At 35.8% G+C, this 22,566-nt stretch overlaps 1 protein-coding gene across 1 annotated transcript in view; it reads left to right on the top strand.

Annotated features, from left to right (window-relative positions):
* Nucleotides 1-22,566, top strand: part of SLC25A21 (solute carrier family 25 member 21) — a gene marked incomplete at its 3' end in the record, with an annotated part of 235,648 nt that overhangs the window by 51,763 nt on the left and 161,319 nt on the right. The gene's annotated exons all lie outside the window — the stretch shown is intronic.

The raw sequence follows: 22,566 nt of genomic DNA, 5'->3' as shown, positions 1-22,566 counted from the left end.
ATGCTGAAGACTTTTCTGTATTCCTGTGTGGAGATCAGATCCAAAACTGGCTAGATTGCCTCTCAGGAAGTGAAACACCCTGGATTGATGCCCTCCATACCAGGCCATAGCACACTGTGCTTTTAGGTCAGTCTGAAATTTTAAACAATAAAGTCATGCTTTATCTTTTACAGACTATTTCTGATGCTGTGCATTTTGCTCTTTCTGCACAATGATGCTGTTCAGCACTACTGCTGAAAGGCAACCTCAAACTGAAGCTAGCCTGTGCCTGCTTCTGTCAGGTAAAAGATTTTGAAACAGTTCTGGATTGAGGAAAGATTTAAATCCTAAAATTTGAACCAGATTTCTAAGGTTTCCCATTTTAAAAAAGTGACTGAAGCTGAGCACGACAAATACCTACTTTTTTACCGTCTAATAAGCACCCACAGATAAGTTTTCACAAGGTCCTTGTCTTGTGTATCACTAGATAGTTGTCTGTATGCATTGAGTACATTGTGGGTTTGCATATTGGATTGAACCACTCTTGTGGCTTCTGTGTTGCTCTACTTAAGTTTTGAAACCCGAAAGGCTTAAACAGGAATTAATTTATCTGTAAAAGGCAGATGCTAATGGGCACAGAAGGAGCTTTTGATACATTAAGTCTAAAGATTTGCCTTCAAGGTTAGGCATCTCCTGAACAGAGCTCCTTGGAAATGTGTGCATCAAGTTGTCCCATGTCATATTTTAAAACCTTGTAATCCTCCGCTAGTTATTTTATAGTTTTCATGGAAACCAATATGTTAAATTAAATCAAATAAACCTTATTGAATTTAAATGCCAGTGAAAGACTTCTATTCAGACTAAGCCCAACTCAGTCTGCTTAACGACAAGGTGACCTATTTTGATCCTCTTCCATCTGCATCCTCATTTCAATGGAATATTTGTGATACATTTCTATGAAGCGAAGTGCCAGAGGGAAACAGCCTATTAATACATAATTGATAATTGTCTTTAGTTATGACAGCACTTGGTGCCATTCAAGGATCCAGAGTGTGTTTATGCATGAGATGATACATAAAATGGTAGGTAATGTGAAAGTTTACATCAGATGCTGGTGCTGAAGAATGACTTGTACGTGCCCAAAGATTTCTTTGGGCCTACCCTCTATTTTCTAGTAAAGTCAAACTGCTAAATTTGGATGGGTTTGGACTGCATTCAGACTGAGAAGCAGCTAGAAAAATTCTTCTAAGGGGTGCCTGAAGTGTGCAGGGAAAACCTCTGAAGCTAAGTCAGTAGACCTTGGTTTTGGGTGATTTGTTCCCATCCTTCTATAAGGGGCAGAGCTGGAGCTCACTGTACTTCAGCTGGTAGTTGGCGTGTGAACTTATCTCTGATGTTACCATAAGAGTAAAGGATCTTGAGATCACCAGATAAATTGGAATTATTGTGCCTTCTATTTCTTTCTCTTTCATTCTTCTCTTATGGGATCCTTAATTCAAAACAATGGGGACTTCGCTTGCTTCCAGTTGTTTCTTCAGCAATGCAGCTGGGGGGTCTTTGACTGGGTGTAAATCTTGATCCTTCCCATAGCCAAAGTGCCTTTATTGGCTTCTATTGTATGATTATTTAAACAATGTCAGTATGGAAATTGCTCCTTGGCAAAGAATATGCAGAAGGGATTTCAGATTGAAGTCTGCCTGTTTTGTGTTATGTATGCAGAAAGACTTGCATAGAGCCCACTCTTTTTTAAAATTAATGAACACTCACTTTACTACTATTCCTACTTGAGTTTGTCCAGTCTTTTTGACAAAAAAAATATTAGCACAGTGGTATTTTCAAAAGGTTGTTTCTGTGGCATATACTCAGTAATTTTCACAATTTTAGAGCGTATATATGCACAAATATGCATATTAAAACTTTTGGCAAATGTTTAATTTGCATATATCTCAACTGAGAAAATAGGAAACCTAAAGAAGAGTGTGGTGTGCTGGGTAGAGTAAGGTTGCTCTTGAAGTGTCTGTTTGCAATTAATCTATGATAACTCACTCTCTAAATGAAATTATTTCTGTAATAATACACTGAACTGAGCTCAGTGTTTGCTTGGAGCTGACCTTAAATTACCTGAATCATTTTATCTTAAGACTCCTAGTTGTCTTGAAATAAAGATTCAGAAAGAATAAGTACTTGTATTTATAATAATTGTCAAGGATTGTGTTATTGTTTATTAAAGTATTTTTGTGTTAGAATTGAAGATTCAGTAGCAATGTACAGTAATTGCTACTGAATGAAAACTTGCAGTCTGTGTCTGAGGGAGAGTCAATTTTGTTGTTGCTGTTGAATTTTCAGAGCAGAAATCCTATTAGGATGTTCACAGAGCACACAGGGGTTTTATTCATTTTTTAGACATTTTAATTGGCCGGAGACTCACTTTTATACTTCCATGGACTTGTACACTGTTTGATGTCCAAAAGGCAGATCAATAATACCATAGTAATTACGTTACTAACGTAGATAATCGACTCATGTTTTTTAGGTAATAAAGGCATCTAATAACCTAGACAAAAGAATTAATAAAACCACAGTGTAGTTTGGATTTAAGAGGGAATCAAGCATTAATTGAGTGAACTCAGTTTTTGTTAATCAAATGTCTACCATGCTTTCTTAAACAAGTTTTTAAACTTTGAAAAATTAAATTTAGTGGCTTTGTTTCTTGTGCTGTATGAGGAGACCTTAAAAGAAAGTTGCTTCTTGTAAGAATGTAAACAATTTTTCTGCATGCTGACATAGGCCATAGTAGTCCAGGGAGTGGGCTATTAAGCCAAGATGCTTTATCACTGACTCCACGTATATAAAGTTGTTTTTCAGTGTATTTATGTGAAAACATAGTTGGAGTGACTAAAGGTGACATATCATTTGTTTGGCATTATATATTCTAGGTTATTGTAATCAAATTTTGTGCAATTGTGCATGAGACGAATGAATAAATGGGCATTTAGAAGGTTTATAGGTAAGTTTTTAGAAGGTTACATTTCCGGCTTATTTTTATACAGTGGAATTTTTGATGCTACAGTAAATTAAGAAGTTGGATGCTTTTCCTATGATATCCTATTTCACTAATACAGAATAACCTTGAGCCACAGTAGGGCAATAATTACCAAACTTAAATCAGAGACACACGCAGCCAAACAGCTGTTTTCAGTTTGTTAGGAGATCCATTTGATTTACTCTCTTGGTCAACATTCATTACTTTATAAGACAAAATTTCACTGGAGATTTTAACCCTGAATTTCCAATCTTGTTTGTTGCCTGCTGTAAAATTGCATGGTTGAAATGTCATGGCCACTCAACATGTGGGGGAGCTACTGTTGTGTTTTACATTGATCCCAGTTTTATTGACAAGTGGTTTCAAATACTAAAGGGTGCAGGTAGAATTCAGCTCTAGACATATTTCCAGATGACCTTTCTGTTCTGTGGCAAAAGAGGGGGAAATGTATTGTGTAAGGCTGCTGTCCTGCACTTCGTTGGTTTGTCAGCTGACATGGTGGATCACATAAGTGTGAATATTTGGCAGACAAATTGTTTGATACACAAACTGTCACTGTTTTAGTGTATTTTACAAGGTTGGCACATTTCTGCTATCTCACCCTGAAGTTTTGTATATTTCCCAGATTTTATTGCTGTGAAGTTTGAAACTTAATGCTGGCCCCTATCTAGCAGCAAACTCAACTGGTCTTAACCATGTCTCTATTTCAACTGTCTTTGTGTTTTATAGGGCTACTATAACAGCAACATCAGTGATAATATGGTGATTGTCACAAGCTATCTCAATGGCATTAGAGGTCACTTAAAGGAGAATGCAGGCATAAAATGTTGGGGTTTTTTCTGTATTGCAGAAGTTTTCTTATAGTTACTCTAGTGTTGCTGGCTCTGGACTTTCTTTTCTGTTACACTTGATAAACATGTTAGCAAATTTTGAAAAATGACTGAATTTGTACTTGAAAGTGGAACAGCTGGTAAAATAAAGAAATTTCTGATATATTTATTTGCAGCATCAGTCCTGTTATTGCAGTCTAGTTTTTTTCATGGTAGTCTAGAAAACAGGCATGGGAAAAGGAAATTGTTAAATGTAACTCATATCTTTGGAAGTAGTTTAAAACTTGTCTTTGTATTAAATTGTTGATTTTTTTAAAAGCTTCTCTAACAGCGTTTCCTTCCCTTTCTGTTTATGTTTTTCCATTTAGAAAAGATAGGGCTATACCTCATTACTCAGGTTGCCTGTTGAGCGCACTGAGCAATTTTGTATTTATCCCTTACTGTCCTGCAAGTCAACACCTCTGAAAAATGGGGACTACAAAAGCTGCGCTTTCTGTGGTGAGTGCTTATCAGTTGTGACACAAAAAAATAATACTGTAATAGTATAGTTTTTTGCGTGGCCTTTTTTTTCTTCAGATCACTTTGCAATAAATAATTACATATTATCCTGCTCTTAGAAAAGCAGAATTTTAGTCTCACCTCCTATACATCACATGAAAATATTAGTTTGGGAGCTCAGGGTTATCAAGGTAACTGTAATCAATATAAGTTAGTTGTATAGGAAACATGAATGTGTTCTGATTGTACAACAGCCAGTTCATTTAATTTTCAGTGTCAGCGAGTGTCTCTGGGTTTTCACTTGATAGAAAAAGCACTTCCCTGTTGTCCCAACAAGAGGAGAAACAGTTTGGAGCAGAACTAAAAAGTCCAGAATGGGTAATGGCAGGCAGGTAGCTGATCTCAGTGAAGAGAGATCTACAGTGTAACTGTCTTGGAACCTTCTTTCACCAAGCACATGCTCACTTCCATTACACTGACCAGCTATCAGGCTCTGGATGATTCTGTTTGTTTCTCATAACCATTGCCTGTATTGTGCCATGCTTTTTCTGTGTAGCTGTGGAAAGGCTGAAAGCAAAAGGCTGAAAGGCTTGCTCTAAAAATATTATAAATTGATTTGCCAGGGTATCTCTTTTGCTTTTCAGGAAGGTAAATGATCTACAAAGCCTGGAAATTATTCTTTCTGAACAATTAAGTTTCTAGAAAAGAATTTCTGTAGAGTGCTCATTCTTTAGAAAGGCTTTTGTGGAAAGTCTTCATGCTATGTTATACTGTTGTATGTTGTTGATGCTGTTGCTCATAAATTAAAAATGAATACTCAAAAGTGAAACTAACTGTGTAGTTAAAACTTTGTGGCACTCAATATCACCATTGCGATAAATCCATGTACATATCAAATGATAGAAACAACATATATTGACTGAAGTTGTGCATTATATTTAAGGATATCCTGACAATGCTGTCCAAGACATCTTCCTGTTAATTTGTTGTTGTGAAGACCAGTTCTTTCAAACATAACTAAAGCAAAAATTATATATTGATGTTCAAGCAAAAGAGGAGTAATGATAAGCTACTATAAATGGCAATTTCTTATCTTTATTTATGTATTTAACCTTGATAAAATTGGCCTTTTCAGTAGAGTCAAAGGAAATAGGCTGTTGATCCATTGTCTTAGAAAACCTGTCATCCTTCTGAATGTAAAATAGCTTTCAATAGAAAAAGTATTGAGCTCGTTAGTGAAAAGAGCAGCTGCTCTTCTCTGACTCTCTGGAACTTTTTTTGCACGCAAACAGAATGTTATGATATATTGTCTCCTTTCTTTCTACTACTTTTTTACAGTTGTATATCAGGCAAGGTTGGGAGATTTTTTTGAGTGCTTTTACTGTTTTAATTATATGATGAACTGCAGAAAATAGCTCTGATTTTGATCCAAGCCCCTAACTCTAATTCCATACATCTGTAAAAGGACCTTTGGTGAAAAGACAGTGTGATCTTCCCCTGGTGGTTGTTCTTAGGCTCCCCTGAAGCCCCAGACTATTTCACACCCCTCAGCTAGCTTCCACATGCCAAGAGGAGGCCTAAACTTGGTCGGTTTTTAAATCTTGTGCTCTGAAGTCCCTTTCCATTCTTTCTGCCTGCAGTTTATCACTCTGCAGTTGTCTCAGCTGGGATCCAAGGGTTCTTTCTTAGTTTCCCATATGGGGTATTTCATAGAGCAAACAACCCCAAAACAAACAACAAGCAAATCTCGTCCTGTTTTTACTTAGCTGAGATACCCATGTTTTAGAGTATCTGCCTTTGCCTAGAGCCAGGAAGGAAAAAAGCCAGCACACTTTGGAACCCAGAGGGCTAAAGAGGAAATTTTCAGGAAAATGGACTGTGCTTTGGTAAGTTTTTTTCATGAAAGGTTGCAAAACATTTGGTCAGATACTTGGAAGACTCTCAGAAATCTCCTTTTCAGAGAGATGTGAACACACTCTGCTAGTGCTAGAGAATAAAAAGTACTCAGAGTTTCACTGACATTACCTACAAGAAGAAAGAGTAGCACATTATTTTTGTACTTTTTCAATCATAGAGAAGTGATATTCTTGCATACTTTCATCCCTGGCAGAAAAACCTATATGTACTTAGCCAACACACTGCATAATCTCACTTTATGAGATGTGAGGCAGGTGCAAATTTTGTCAGTTGTTCACCTTACTTAAGCTGATCAAACAAATGCTGTCTGGAGTGTACAAAATAAAAACAAACCCAAAAATTCAAAGTGGAAAAGTCAGAGAGTGAGCTTCTTTGTGGGACCATCCACAGTGGTGACTGAGCATTCTTTTGGCTCTCAGTCCTAGAGCAGAAAAAGAGAAGACAAACATTTCTGTTGTCACAGCTGAGCCCACTGATAGGAAGTTATTTGGTTAGTGGAAATGTAATTTGTCTTTGTTTCTTAGTGACAACTCCATGGTAGACCTACTTTATGATCCTCAGGAGCTATGTAATGGTGTGTTCAAGTGATTTATTTGCTAAGTTAAGCATGGTTAAATTTGTCTCTGCAGCAATGATATTTTGTGAAAATTACAGACTAAGATAAGGCCATACTCATAACTAAACTTAGGAAGCTTTTGAGGGAGAGTGGAGAGGAAGAATAGAAAACAGTAGAGTATCCTTATTTAAACTTCTTAATGCTGCCCATGTGAAGATGGTAATTCCTTGGTACATTGTTAAATAGTTAGAGAATATATAGGAAAATTACAAAATTAGTCCATTTATTAATTTGCAGGTCCCCTGAAAAGGTACTGAACTAAGATGATGACTCCACTTCAATGAAGTAACTGTTCTTCTGTATAGTAAATGCTGAGAAATACTCCCTGAGCTTCTACTTGATTGATATGAATTGCCAGTCATTGATACTGTAGAAGTTTGGTTTATTGGCTGTTATGAATATGAGGAGAGAAAGAGAGAAAGACTGGGTGCTTTTTTTGAATTTTCCTATTCATGCTGTTTATTCCATCTTTACTCTGTGATATAAATTTATTTGTATAATTTTACTGTTACTGTTTCATAATACAATGATGGCAAATCCAATAATAACCAGAGGTAGGTGCTCTCCTGCATGTTACTTACAGCAGAATACAAAAAAGTACACTTCACCAAGGAGACTGTGAACCCCTCAATCCTCTGTGCATTTGACAGGAACCATGGAGCCTCTTCCATGCAAAAAATCAGGAGTGGGGTGGGGAGAAGGGTACAGCAGGAGAATAAATACAGATGGCTGATAGGGAGGGAAGAATTAAACTTCACATGAATGATGTTCTAATGATGATTGCTGATCCCTTTACTTCAGTGTGCCTCATGCCTTATGAACCAAATGATGGTATTCAGAGGAGTATCAGGCTTAAGAGTCAATTATATCAAATCCAGAGTAATAGCACTTGGAATGAACAAAAGATACTCAAAAGGCAGTACAAGAAATATTTAGATTCCACTGGCTAGAAACCACAATAAACTTCTTAGGGATCCCCATTAATTCCCATCTGGAAAAAGTCTGCAATGAAAATGGAAAACCATTGAATAAAATAAAACAATTTACAATTATCATAATTTGAATAGCACAAATTTAAAAAAAAAAAGGCAACAAAACTCTTTTCTAAACAGTAAGAGTTTCATTAACTAATTGAAATATAATAATTGCCTAATTAAAATATATAGCTATATTTGGGAAAATTCTGATACCTACTACAGAATTACAGGCTATTGGGAAAAAAAACCAAACAAACCCAAACAAACCCAAAATTGTAATTTACATGTCAGTGGAACTTTATGTACTTAGGTACTTTCAAGTGCTTTACAGGAAGTGTAAAATTCAATTGCCCCCATTCAGAAGCAATCTCCAAAACCACTTACTTGTTTATGAAAACTTTAAAAATCTCAGAATTATGTTAAAGTAAAATTAGTTATGTTGATTTTTCTTCACTTTAAATAATTCTGTCTACTCGAGAATGCAAAATTCTCTGCTTTTTCCTCCAGTATGGTAAAAATGTGTATGAATGTTGAATGTTGTAAGAATAAACCTGCTACTGAGAGCTGGAGCGTAAGTGAAGGGCGAAGCTTTTCTTGTGTGTGAAAATTTTGCACAATAACTGAAACACCTGGTAAAACAGAAGCAAACTAATAGCTTTTTCTTGATTTAGCATACATTTTAAAAAGTTTTAACAGAAGAACAGATAAGTTTTATGGTTGGTGGGAGAATTCCTGGTAATGGAACATAAAGAAGGTAAACACTTCTAGTCAGCAGGTAGCTTTGTTCTTAAGATCTTTTCACAGAACTGTCTCTAAGAATGGGAAATTTCTCTGAATTCATTTTGTAAGCTTGTCACTACTAAACTCGGAATGCTTATATTCATGGCTGTAACTTTATCATTGTCATGAGAACTTTTATGTAGGGAATATTTCCTAGATAACTACCTGTCATAGAATCCAATGAAAAGATGATAATATGTCACAGTTTTTACTTAACTGTAAGTGAATGTTGGGAAAACTTAGGTTCAGTGGGGTTTTTTCATCTTCATGTTAAACACAGTGCTGCTATAATTGATTTAAAATAAAAGAAGATAGTTTTGGAGGAGCATAATTTCTTCCTCAAATGCTCGTATTTATTTATGCCATGATTTCAATATCTACTAGGCAAGTATTTTTATGACTTGCTATTAGTAAGTCAAAATTCTTTGCTTCTACGATTCCTACTGGTGTAAGAAACACTTTTGTTTTCTCTGTAGTACTCAATTAGAATTTATTTTTGTAGACCAGCAGTTTTATTTTCTCCACAAATAATCTACAAATGTAGTAGATTATCAACTTTACTTGAATAAAATGTAATCTACAAATGTAGTAGATTATCAACTTTACTTGAATAAAATGTCAATGGCATTTCCACTTGGTAAGTCTTGTACAAAGTACATGAATCATTGGTTACAAGCTGAAATATTTTTACACATTTCTAAAAGTCTGTGTGTATATAGCACACAATGTGGATAGAACAGCGAATAAAGACATCGATGACCTCAAGAAATGTCTGATTTAACAAATGTATATCTTTAAATTGGAAATCTAATTATTTGCCTTAGATTTGCACTGCTCAGGAACCTATTGCAAGACTATGTTAAATAAACATATTATTTCCGTTTTTCATTTAACCTGTGGGTTATGGTATGACCAATCTGTTTTATATCCTCAATCAACAGATGATTGTATTTGGTAATAATTTATCAAGAATAAAAATCTGTTTTTGAAACTAATCACCTCATGTTAGGTCTGCCCCTTTTCAGAACCACCATCTGATATTCATTTTGTCTGCAAGACAAACATACTGATGAAAATGCATCAACCACAGGATATTGCTAGTGGAATGAATCAGTTCTACTCTTTGTATATATTTAGAATATTTTGTTTTCTCAACAGATGGACCAAATTTTAGTATTAAAGGGAAAAAAAATCAATTTTACATAGAACATAAACAATTTTTAAGAAGTACGTTTTGCATTTCTGATTAGTTTGTAGCAAAACATCCCATGGAATTTGAGGGTCAACTTGGGCCATATCAGAGGGAAAAGATTTAAAAGGTTACTTTAACTGCTTTCTGTGTTTGCCATGAGAAGGCTCTATCTGGAGGTCAGAGAGTTCTGAGCAAGTCTTTGAATTTGGCCTACTGAATTTAAATGCTGAGATTTTCTTTTGGGTGTTCTCCAAGGTCTCTGAAATGGCTGTTTCTTGAAGAGATTGAAAGCACAGATGCATTCATGCAGTGTCCTGTGACTTCTGTCCCTCTCTGCTGGCCATTGCCTAACATGATGTATTCTTTTTTTTAGGCTATCTGCTGAGTCTTTTAATTATTTTTGGGATCTTTCCTAATCAAAGCTTCCCATAACACTAAAACATAGGCTCAATCAAGACAGCATGAAAGCCCAATGCATGGAGTACTTGGAATATGGAGCACAGATTTATGCTCTCTATACAGTAGTTCTGTGACATTAACTTCTGTCCCAGGAGGTCTGAATTGGGAACACCAAGCTCATTTTAATTTGCAGTGCCAGGTAGATTTAGACTTTTTTGGCCCTACTGAAATTCTACTCAGATTTTTATAGTGCAAAAAACTTACTAAATTTTAAAGTAAATCTCAAAAGAGGCAATAAAATCTACAAAATAATGAAATTATTTTATTATTTTTAATTTTTAGGAACTGCACGTACTGCAGCTGGAATTCTTCCAGTGTTCATTCTTCCCCAATTGCTTTATTAAAATAAATCCAAACAGTTTCCCAAGGAAGTTATAAGTTGTTAGCAAAATTAGGAAGTTAGGAATTTTATGATGTCAAGTTTGTGTGATACAGTATTTTTTATGCTACTTTTTAGCAGGCAGTTATCAATGTGATTTGAGATCACAACAATAACTAAGCAATGTATTCTGGAGTCAATATTTTACCTACAGATGAACTGTTCTTATTCTATACATTCATTTTATTTTTGGGAGGTGGATTTTTTTTACAGACTTCAACCAGGGGCTTTCCATTCCTCTATAACTCTCACCCTTCCTCCACCCTAATTTTGCTGGTGTCTTGGCCACCATGACAACAGGGATTTTATCTGACAAAAAGTTAAAAAGCTTTGGAAAACAAAGAGGCTAAAAAATGAAATACAGCTGTTTGCACACAAATATAAACCAGAAGGCCTCAAATCCTTTCTACTGATTGGCTGGATTACTTGAAATGTGGCTCATTGTTTCATAATAATCAGCAGTTATTTTTCCCTATTAAAATGTAGACTGCCAAAGTATTGGAAACAGCTTTCCAAATCCATTTCTATGAGGAACTGGGAATATAAAACATCCCTATAACTTTTACTGCTTATATGTTAAGGGACCCACCAAAACAAAACTGCCTAGGTTCAAAATCCATTTTATATATACATGCATATTAAAAATGGTTTTATATACTATTTTTCAATACTGAGGAGTCTTTTACAAAGTAGCATTCGTCATTATTGGTGGTGCAGTGAGTAGGCAAATGTGGCATCTGCCATAAGTTCCGTTGTAGCTCTCGCACATCTTTAGGTGTGTTGATCCTATTTTATTGAGAAAGGAAATGTTGGCCAGGATTTTGGAGTTACACCCAAGCTTTGAAGGAAAATGATGGGAGATCAATTTCCAGTTGGATGCCAACCAAAGACAGGCAGAGATTTACAGCACCTTCATTTATCACATCACAGCAGTGTTGAAGTTCTCATGCCCAGTATGGTTTTAATTTTAACTCTGTAACAATAATTCACCTATACTTGCACATAATGAAATAAAATACTTAAGATGTTGTTTGCATGTTGATTTCAAATAATATTACTGTAGTGTCAGGGTATCCAGAGAAAAGGAATTAGTCTACAGCAATGTGTGAATCTACATCCACCTTCTCCCTCGCAAGAAGAGAGAGTCTTAGTTTGTAGTAATTACTCGACTACACAGCAGAATTATACAAATTATTGAGAAAAGGCAGATGATTCTGTCTTCTGTGCTGAGGTCCCTTGGGTGTGAGTGTAAGCAAGGAAGCAATGAGCTCCTGCAGTTCTTGTTTTTTGGATATTCTCCATACTGGAAAACAGTGGAAGGCTGACAGCTTGAGTAGTAGTGTCTTTATCAGTCTAAGTGAATTGAATTGTTTCTCTTAGTTTTTGCAATATCATTTTTTAGAATGCACTTCAATCTTGACTTGAAAAGTGAGTTAATATTAACTTTTTAAATAGACAATATTCTTCTGGTTTTTTCTTTTTCCCCTTTTTTTGTAAAGCAGGAGTCTTAATTTCTGCGAGTGTGTTCCTACTCACACCTAAAGCACTGAGGTGATAACACTGAGAAAGAAGTTATTACTTACATCTCTTTCAAAATGTAAATACTTGATAGTGTGGAGAGGTCCAGCTCTTCAGCATGTCAGGAGCTTGACAAAGCTGACTGGGCTGTGAAACTAGGTCATTGTCTGATGCTGTTAACTTATGAACATGAGAGTCACTTAGTAATCAAGGACTAGAAAAATTATCTTCATTCTAATGATCTACCTCTTTCTGGAAGGATTAAGTTAAAATTGTAGTAATACCTATTTAATGATACTTCTGTTGTACCTTGATGCAGTGAGTTTTGGGTAATATGCTATGTGTTTTGGTATATTTTATCATTAAATGTTCTTAAAACATCATGAGCAAATAAATATTTCATTTTCTTATGCACTTTTCTATACACATAGGATAATACTAAATGGAGAGGTATGCATGTGAGCTGTACTGGAGAAAGTCCCATGTGCTATCCTGTCATTGGAATTTGCTAGCGAATTTTTTAATAGAACTGAGAAGAGTAGGGCGCATATAGGCCTTTGGCAATATGTCCTCACCACCACCTTTTTGGTTTCAGTATATTAATTTGTGTGGGGATACCTTGTGTTTTTCTCTTGCTTCTTTCCTTCAGACTTGGTAAAAAAATTGGACATCGAGAAAAGGTAAGGAGAAAAACTGAAAACTCATTTCTCTCAAAATTTTTCTGCCAAATCTGAAAGAAAATATTCTTATTTAGAAAATGTTCTGCATAAAAGTCAGTTTTCTTCCTGTTGTATATTGGTTCTTCAATATGCTTCTGTTCCTAAGAAGTTTCTCAAATAAATGTTTACTTCAAAAACATCAGATTAAAATAGTTTTCCTCTTTTCTAGATTTTTATTTTGGAGGTCATATTTGTAGTTAATCCATAGTATTTGAATTGTTACTAAAGAGGTAACAGTTCAGTTTTGATGAACAAGAAAAAAAAATAGATGGAAAAACAGCTGTTGTTTCTCCTTGCCTTCCAAGTTTCTCACAGGGAAAGCAGAGTCCTGAGGAATTTTATATGTAAAATTATTTTGCTTTAGTCAGATTTCTTTGGGGATGGATGTTCTTACAGCAGCAGAACTGTATTCATTTGTAGTTATCACAAGAACTAAAAGTATATGTTAAAAAAAGAATATACATGTGGTAGATTTGTATGTATGTATGTATGATTCTTGCTAATGAAGTACTGATTTCAGATGCACTCAGTTTTAAAAAATAGAAAATAAAACCAAAACATCAACAATGAATGGTTTTGGTGGTTCTGTTTGCTTTAATTCTATTGCTCTTTATCTGGCTCTCTTGATGAGGTTAATATAATTTTACATTCAGTGGCCAATTCTACATTTTTAAGTTTTCACACATGGTTTGAGTTTCTAGAGTTTTCCTTAATTTTATCCATGCATAAATTCAGTGTCTAGTCTAAGCTAGTTATCTAAGCTTCCTGTATTAAAGTGCACAGTGAGAGGCATCTTGTCCAAAACTGTCCTAAGATTGGTATCTAAAGTGGGGGCAAATGTTATCCCATGAAACTTTTATCTGTCCTGGTTTAGTGGGAAATTGTTTCCTTAGACTAGTTGCCTGACTTTTTGCCTAAGGTAGTAGATGAGATAAATGCCACCCCATGTGATAAATAACGTAGTTTTAAGGCTGCCTCAGTGCAAGGAAACTAGGCTGGTGATTTTGGAGTGTCTTATACACTTAAGTAGCCTCATTAGCCCTGGTAAGCTTCTCATTCTTTTAAAGATAAACACAGGAATAAATCCATGCAAGACAGACCCAAACCAGTAGGTTGACTTCCGTTTACTACAGAGTAATTTTGGAGCAGTTTACTGTTCAGTTCTTGATATATCATATCAGACTCTTGGGAGAAGCAAATACAAGTGTGGTGTGTTCCTTGGTACTGCTCCATGGGTTTCTTAAAACCAATGTGCAGAATGAGGAGCTTAGTGATCCTCAGTTTTAATTCTAGATTCCAAAAGCTCAACGATAAGAACATTTTATTACTGCTTTACAATTTAGCCTTCTGTCAATAGTTTGGCCTGCAAATCAAACAAGCATATATTCCTAGGGCTAAGCATGGGCACAAAGGCAGTTACCATGGTTCAGCTGATGCATGTTAACTAGTTGAATTGAGATAACTGGATTCTGTGTCTGTGCCCTTTTTATTTCTCTAGGAAAGTCATAGAGCGTCTCTGGTTCTGCCTTGCTTAGAGCCAAAAGAAATAGAGGTAGAGACTGAGGCAGACTAGAAATCATAATCTTGGCAGTGCACTGAAATTCATCTATTTAAGCACAAGCATACTATGTCACAGTTGCTCCCCGCATAATTTGAGGCAGATGCCCTCAGTCTGTCCTTCTCCAAACTGAGTTTACAGTTCCTATCACTGTTTCCAGCTGTAAGAGAGGCAAGAAGTCTGAAAGCTTCAGTATTCCCCCTTTCCATAGAAATGTAGGTGAAAACCTCATATATCTGTGGGAAACAGTGTTTTTAGCCTGTATTTGCTATGTATTAACTGCAGCTTGTGAGAAAATGCACATTCTGTTATTTTACTTTTAATATTAGATTTCTAATTCATATTGGTATGAATTCAAGTCTGCCTGTCTCTGTAATCCTGCTTGGAGGGTGAGAAAATGATTTCATTTCAGATAAATTGGATCAGTAGCAAATATTCCTTCCTTATCCTCTAAAAACCTTCAACTGTGTAGTACCACCATATTCTCAAAACTTAGATCACAGTTCACAGTATTGTGCAGAGAGTCAGGCATCTGAAATAATGTGAAGCTTGAATGGCATGGGAAGACATTTCGGTTTTTTAGCATGAGCTTGTGCATCTGGTTTTTTCCTTGGTCACTGCAGTAGAATAAAACAGAGAGGAGAAACAGGTAGAAAAGGATCAGACTCATGGAGAGAGTGGGAAAGTGGACAGTTTTAACAGTGAATTGAATATAGGGTGAACCTATCTGCTTTAATTTGGTGCTGTGTATGCTGTCTTTTTGCATAATTTTACTAGGATTCAGAAATTCCAGTGTGACTGAAGGTCATTACTTAACTAGCAACTGGGGTGGACATTCAGGATACTTTCAGGTCTCATTAAAATTAATTGGAATTGAAAGTTCTCAACATCTGGCATCACTGGGTCCATCCTTAGCACTTTTGTGAAAGGCCATTATAAATAAAACTTAGTAGATTTAGATGAAGTTATATAAGAGTGTCTAATATTGAGGATATGCTGTATTTAGTGACTGAAAAAGGAATTAATTGTTAGGCTTCTTCACATCATTGTATGGTGTGTATGTTCATATGTATGTCATATGTATGTACTTTCTCACTTATCCATTTTTAATATGCTTTGGCAATTATTGCATTAGCAGACAAATATTTTTGCTGAGACTAAATCTCAAGGAAATATGACTTTATACTGAACCCCACTAATGACTCCTCATGTGAGAGAAGAAGGTGTTATAAGACTGAGTTTTAAGTAAGCTGGAAAGTGTGACATGTTGGCTGCATGTCCCTTAACTAAATGAATTAGCTGGCAGTTGAGAAAAGGATGTGCTTTTAGCTGAGAAACAATTGGACAGAAAAGATGACTGCTATGCCAAACTGAATGAAAAGCCACTAGAGAAAATGCTCTGTGGCAGTTTCTTTTGAAGCGAGTTTCTAGATCTTTGGAAGGAGCTCGCCAGGGCTAGACTGGAAGTTCTCTGTAATTATTTGACGGCCAGAAGTTGAGCTACAACATACACTTACCTCAGGAACAGAGTGAGATTCAGAAATAGACAGAATAAAGTTGCCATATGCTGCTTATGGTTATTTTGTATGGCGCTGTTACCACAAAATACTGTTTCTCTCCTGCTGACTTTGAGGCACAGCTGCTAGCAAATTGTGCCATTAGGCTCACAGTGTTCTTTCTCATGCACTATGGCTGGAACCGGGGTCTGACAGCTCTGAGTCTCTGCAGCATCAAATTAGGGGGTGATAGAAAAAGAGCCTAACAGAAGGATGTCCAGGACATCTACCTGCTGCCCTCAATTTAAGAATGACAAAATTAGTTGTACAAGTATAACAAGAACACAGAGTTGGGAGTTAAGCAACTGCAACAGCCAATGGAGAAAACTAGTGTGTCTAAAGGGAAAGGGAAAGTTGGTACCCTGGGACAATGGGGGGGGGTGGGGGGTGGGGTGATTCTTGATCCACTTTTCAGTTGAGATGCATGTTTTAGAATTGCAGAGTGAGTACTTCATCCAGCTGGGATCCAAACTGAGAATGTGTCTTCTGAGAGTGGGATGCAGCTGCCCTCTTTGTTGTGTAATTGCTATTGACAAGCACAAAAAGTAGATGTGGTTTGAATTGCCTCCAGTCTGAAGAGATTTATCCCCTGCCTTCCAGGATGCTAGATGAGTCCCAGAGAATAGTTGTACCAGTAGAGGCTCATCCTTCACCTGTGCTGCTTGGAGTGGGATGTTATGTTGCCAGGAATTCAAAAAGGCAAACAAACATGAGCAAGTTGGAGTTGTTAAACTAGTAGAAAAGGGGGAGCTGACTAATTTCTCTATTTAATGATCATTTAATGGAAAATTCCAAAGGGAGATAAAGTTAAAAAAAAAAAAAAAAAAGACACAAGGAAAACTACACTGGCTGAATATTTATTAGTGAGAACATGGGAAACAGTTCCACATGAATAAGGCAGCTAGACTTTGACCGTTTCCAGCTTCATCTTAGTGTTTAGGCTGTGATGCTTGCTGCAAAATGGATTAGAACTGTTTTTAAACACAGATTCTTGCTTGTGGAAAATCAGCTACTGGCAGCAGTGTCTCTCTCTACAGTGGAGTCCAAAGGCAATTGTCCCCATGGCTTCAAACTTCCTCTGGGGTCTGTAATGTGATTACATTGCTGTGGGGCTGGCTAGACTGCTCTTCCTCTGGGAGCAGTTTAACCTTTAATTTGGAGGAATTTGCACTGTTACATATCTGTGTACAAAGGTAATATCATGTGGTTTGTGCTCTGGATGTGCATTGTCTATTTCCACATACACTTTAAATTGAGCCTGTGTTATGTGAAATCAACATATTCTCTTCAAAGACCACCTACCATCAGAATCCTGACATCATGTTTTTCTTGGGAATCAGTGAGGTAAATGGTACAGATCATGCTTTCCAGTCTTCGCTGCTCTTATATCAGTTTGCTAATCAGACAGAGCAATAATAGTTGAAACACTGTTCTTTTTAATATAAAAATGTTCACATTTTACATATGTTTTATCCATTCTTTTATTTCACATGTACAGTTGGGACTTTTGTAATGTTCTCAATCCCTTGGCCTTACTGACTTTGCAATGATTTAAAGATTTTAAGTATTTTAATTCTTCTAGTCCTTTCCCTCTATGCTCCTAACGTTTCTACATTTCAATTTTACTGGCCTCAGGAAAAATTAACAAGCAGTAGCTATTTTTAATAATTCTTTAATTTATTTCCATTGCATCTATGCTCAGCAGTATGAAGAACTTTTTTAGGTTAAATACTACGGTTTGTACTTTTTTCTCCTTCAGCTATTGGTATTAACTGTCAAAATTCTCTATGTATTAACATATGTAATGAAAATAGAAATATTAATCAATTATTTTATTAATTATTTAGCAATTATGTAATTTTAATCCTAATAGAATACAGAGCTGTAATAACCTTTTATTTGCATTTTCTTTCTGGATTTGTATTGCTTTGTGTGTACCTTAACTTTTTTTAAAAACTACTCCATACAATTTTTAAATCCTCAATATTTTTGAAAGCATTATTTTTGTAAAAGGAGTCAGTTTTATTCTGTATATCCAAGTAATCACTACAGTTGAATTAAAATGTTTAAATTAAAAATTTATCCTCATTCAAATGTATCATTAAACTGTTTAATGAGATTGAATGAATTTCCGTCTGAATAGCATCTGTCTCACAGTCATGGCAGATCTCTATCTATAAGATCAAGGAAATCTAAACAGAGGTGTAATTGAAAAATTCGACGTTTCACTTGGTGTACATATTCATAGGAATTTTGAGATGCTTACTTTGTTTAGTGTACATATCATGTGGAGCTTTTTGTCTTGCATACTCAGTTTGTTGTTAATATTATGGTTACTATGATTAGCGCTTACATGACTATATTATTCTAGTAATAAGGAGGTGATCTGGTCCAGCTTAAGGCAGCTCAAAGTCAGATAAGACTGCTCAGGCCATATCCAGTTGAGTTGCCATATCTCTTAAGTTCAAGATTCCACAGCCCATCTGGGGAGCCTATTCTAGTGTTTGACAAGCCTAACAGTGAAAAAAATATTCTTAGCATTGTGGCAGATGTATTGGGCTCAAGTCAAAAGTATTGGGGTTAGTTTATACTTCAAAAATTTGTAACATGTTTTAAATCATAGATAACTTAAGATAGCTTATTGACAGAAGAATGAACAATTCAGAAAATAACCGTCCATACCAGAATTCTTGGCTGATGACTTCTCTGCTGGAGTGTCTACCTTCTTTACAGTTAAAACTTGAATTCAGCAACGCTCTTCTTGTCATTGTGTTACATCTATGAGCTGTTCACAGGATTTGATATTACTGGATAGACATGAGACAGTGGACACCATTCTAAAAATTTCTTATTGATAACATCTAATATATGGACCAGAACTGATTAAAGCTGAGGTGTACCTGCTCTACAGACTTTTTTATTTAAACAGGAAACTACAGTAATGCCATAGGGTGTTTTATGAGATTAAACATTTTTATGTATCATTATTCAAAATCCTCTAGGAAATTTTCAATATCTTACCATGTTCTGTGCCATCCAGATTATTACTGGTGGCAACAAGAAGTTTCCTATCATTGACAAGCCCTAATAAAGATACAGATTAAGAAAGTCTTTCTCTTGGAATATAAAGAATTATAGGGATTGTATTTTTGCTGTAATTACAGCAGTTTTGCCCTGAAAGCTATATTGTAATATCATAGTAGGGTTGGGGGGGTTTTAAATTGGAATTAAAATCTCTGTGCACCTTGACTATTTCTTTGTGCTCATTTTTAAGGATATAGCAGTCATTGCATTGGGATGTTGGGAATTCTGACTCTTTCAATGCTTTTTAAAATTGGAACTGTTCATCATAGCTGCAGTTATTAGAATAAATCTATTTAGTCAATACCATTCTAATGTTAAACTCCATCAGGAAAAGGGCTGGATTTTGGTGTTGTATCACTTCTACAGGTAGAAGTTCAAAATTCAGTTAAAATTGGCTTTGTTTATCCTGTTATCCAGATGGAGGTGGCTCACGGTTTAGTTTAGGGAAATATTTTGTAGAGATATAAGAGAAAATGAAAAGGAGAAGCATTTCACTGTCATGTTTGGCAGTTTAGGGCTGTTTTCCATATTTTTCTTTACTTTTTATTGCTTTTCCTTTCAGTGGCAACTGTTGGAGGCTACTCAGGAGTTTGGAATGTTAGAGTAACTCCCAGGGAACTGGATTAGTGGGCAGGTGATGCAGTCATGAGTATTACATACCTCTTCAATTTTTCACATGGATATTAACTTCCTGTATATGGGGTGTGAGTGTATGTTCTGTACATATATCTTCCAGAAACTCCAGGCAGCTGTATTTTTGTTGATAATGTATATGAAACAACAGCATAGTCAGGTGGTGGGAAAAACATTGCATTTCATGAATTTATGAAATACTGTATAAATATCCATTTACATTCTAGCTATGACAACATAAGCCTGAAATTCCTTCTCTTTTTTCTGTAAAATTATCCTTTCTCCTAAGAATGAACATTTTCACTTTAAAAACTAGACAACAGGATATGTTCAAAACTTGATGACAAAAAAGTATTATAGTCTGCAAGTTAATAAAGGGTAGCCATGTGATGAACACAGTTTAGTTCTACTTTTGTCCTAGATGTCTTGGGTCTAGAAATTAAAGATGTTTCCTACACACCAGTGCAGGCTGTCACTGCTAAGTGTTTCCAGACTCAGTGTGTGCGTGTGCTTTAAAACCATGTACATGTAGCATGTCTCAATTGTAATTCTAGAATCATGTTCTGCAACATTAATTTTTGCACCCTGACTGATAAGTAATTTTGTTTTCATGAAATGTTTAATATTTGTACTTTTTGCTTCTTTCTATTTAAAATGGTTAAACACTCCCATAAGTATTCAAAGCAGTCTTTATTGATAAAGTAACTTGGAACTTAAAAGAAGCACCAAGTTGTCTTTGATGGGTACAATCTGTCTGTGGCCTGTGAAGGAGGAGAGGGTGAATGGGCTTGAACTGGCTTATGTTCTGCAGCCCAAGACAGAATCCCTGCAGGAAGGCTGAGGTTTCCCTGCTGCAGAGAACACTGCTGTTCTCTTACACGTGAGCACAGTGTCCCCAGTACTGATGTGAAGGTGAAAGGGTCTTGTGCCCTTTTAGGCCCTATTTGGGGGAAGCAGCAAGTGCTTAGCTGGTATGTCCTGTCCTTTTATTCTTACACTGGTGAGTGTTATAAAAAGGCTTTGCCTTTTGTTTATGGACCACATGAAATCAAAGGGAGTTTTTCAGTTGTCTTTGTCATGCGTTGCAGGAAGCCTTATGTGAAGAGTCAAAGCTGTGATATTTCTGCAACATCCGTCAGAAGTTTTCTGTGGCTGGGTTTCTGCTAAAATCTGTCACACAGAATAGAGGTTTCTGTATGAAAACCAACCAGCGTGAGGCTACTGAAGGAGTACTGTGTTTTATAGCTAAAACTGTGTTGGAAGGACCACTCTGAGAATGCTCAGTTAGAAAACAAGATTATTTTGGACCTGGGAAGAATTTTCTAGGCTTCAAATGGAGCTCTAAGTTTTCATGATCCAAACTATGCTATTCAAGTGCCCATGAAAAAGGGACATAGATTTTGAGTTCTTAAACTGGGGTAGGGAAAAAGGTCTAAGTTTCTATGGATGGTTGCTCAGCACCATTCTGAAAATGTAGCTATTATTATATGTTGTGTTAAGTTATGAGCCTAGAAACTATGGTGTCCAAAGTCACAAGTCAGTTTTGAAAAGATAATCAGTAAAATTAATTCCAGTCATTAAGTATTGCATTGTCTAAAGATTGTGTGATGACATTTTAATACAATTCTGTTCATGCCTTTAAGAGCAAGAAGGTCTTGAGGCATTCTAAAACAAAGTATCATGCATTAAAAACTTCCACAATTTTAAAAAAAATAATTTATCGATAAGAAGTTTTTTTTTTTTCAGAGAAATAAGAACATTATAACAGTCTACATATAAAGGAAGAACTTGATAGCCAACCAAGACTGGCATGGTGTACATGTATGTAGTGTAATTTCTTTTGTACTTTAGTAAAAAAATGTAGTCATTGATGACCTCATGGTACTTTATGGCAGTAAGTTCATTGCGTATCTCATTTGAAGAATATAGACCACCTGCAGCATTGATACTCTTGATTTCAAGGATCCTTCTGAAGAAAACATCTAGGTATAGAAGATGTGGGTTTTTTGGAGGCCTTGTAAAATCCATTTTGACTTGATTTTTCATATGTGTGGTGCATTTTAGAAGACCTAGAAGTTCCCTTGGATCATTTCTTCTTTACAAACTTATTTATGCAAAGCCCACTGGTATGAAATGGGTTTGTAACTTGATTCTGAAATTACCGTCTACCTACTGTGGAACTGGTGGGAGGCATAGAAGTGGTTTTGTGACCTGCTGTAGTAGAAAATTGTAGCAAACAGACTTACAGGCAGTACAAAAGTACTGTAAAAATGTTTGATTGCTTCTTAAACCTAAACAGGGACATATAAAAACAATAATAAATATGTATGCATCCCTCTAATATGCTTGGTTGTACAATTTTTGACTGGAAAAGCATAAGTGAGTAATTAGATAATTGCTGCCTTGATTGAGCTTAATAGGAAACATTTCAATTAGGCTAAGGCTACACAGAGAGGAAGTAGGCTTTTATAAAGGGAAACATTCCTTGTCATGCAACTGTCAGCTTTTGCCCACACGAAGAGATGGAATTAAGTGGATCTATGCAAAGGAAACAAAAAGAAGGAAAGAAAAAGGGGGGGCAGGGAAAGAAAAAACTGGCATAATTGTACATAAACAGTGTCTTCTGATACAATTTCTTGATGATACCACTATTGATAACATGTCTCTTATAAACCTCTTGGCTGCAACAAATTATGGCATTAAATCCATAGGAGAGGTTAAGTTTCTGCTTAAAAAAAAAGAAATAGAGATACAGAAAACTTTTCTCATTCTGCATAATTTAACATTTTTTTAATTATCCTCACCTGCCAACAGTGTAAAAAGTAGTA

The sequence above is a fragment of the Coloeus monedula genome (genome assembly GCF_965178545.1).
Source record: "Coloeus monedula genome assembly, chromosome: 6".
NCBI classification, from domain to species: Eukaryota; Metazoa; Chordata; class Aves; order Passeriformes; family Corvidae; genus Coloeus; species Coloeus monedula.
Note: the sequence above shows the minus strand (reverse complement) of the source record. Positions and strands in the feature narration are given on the sequence as shown.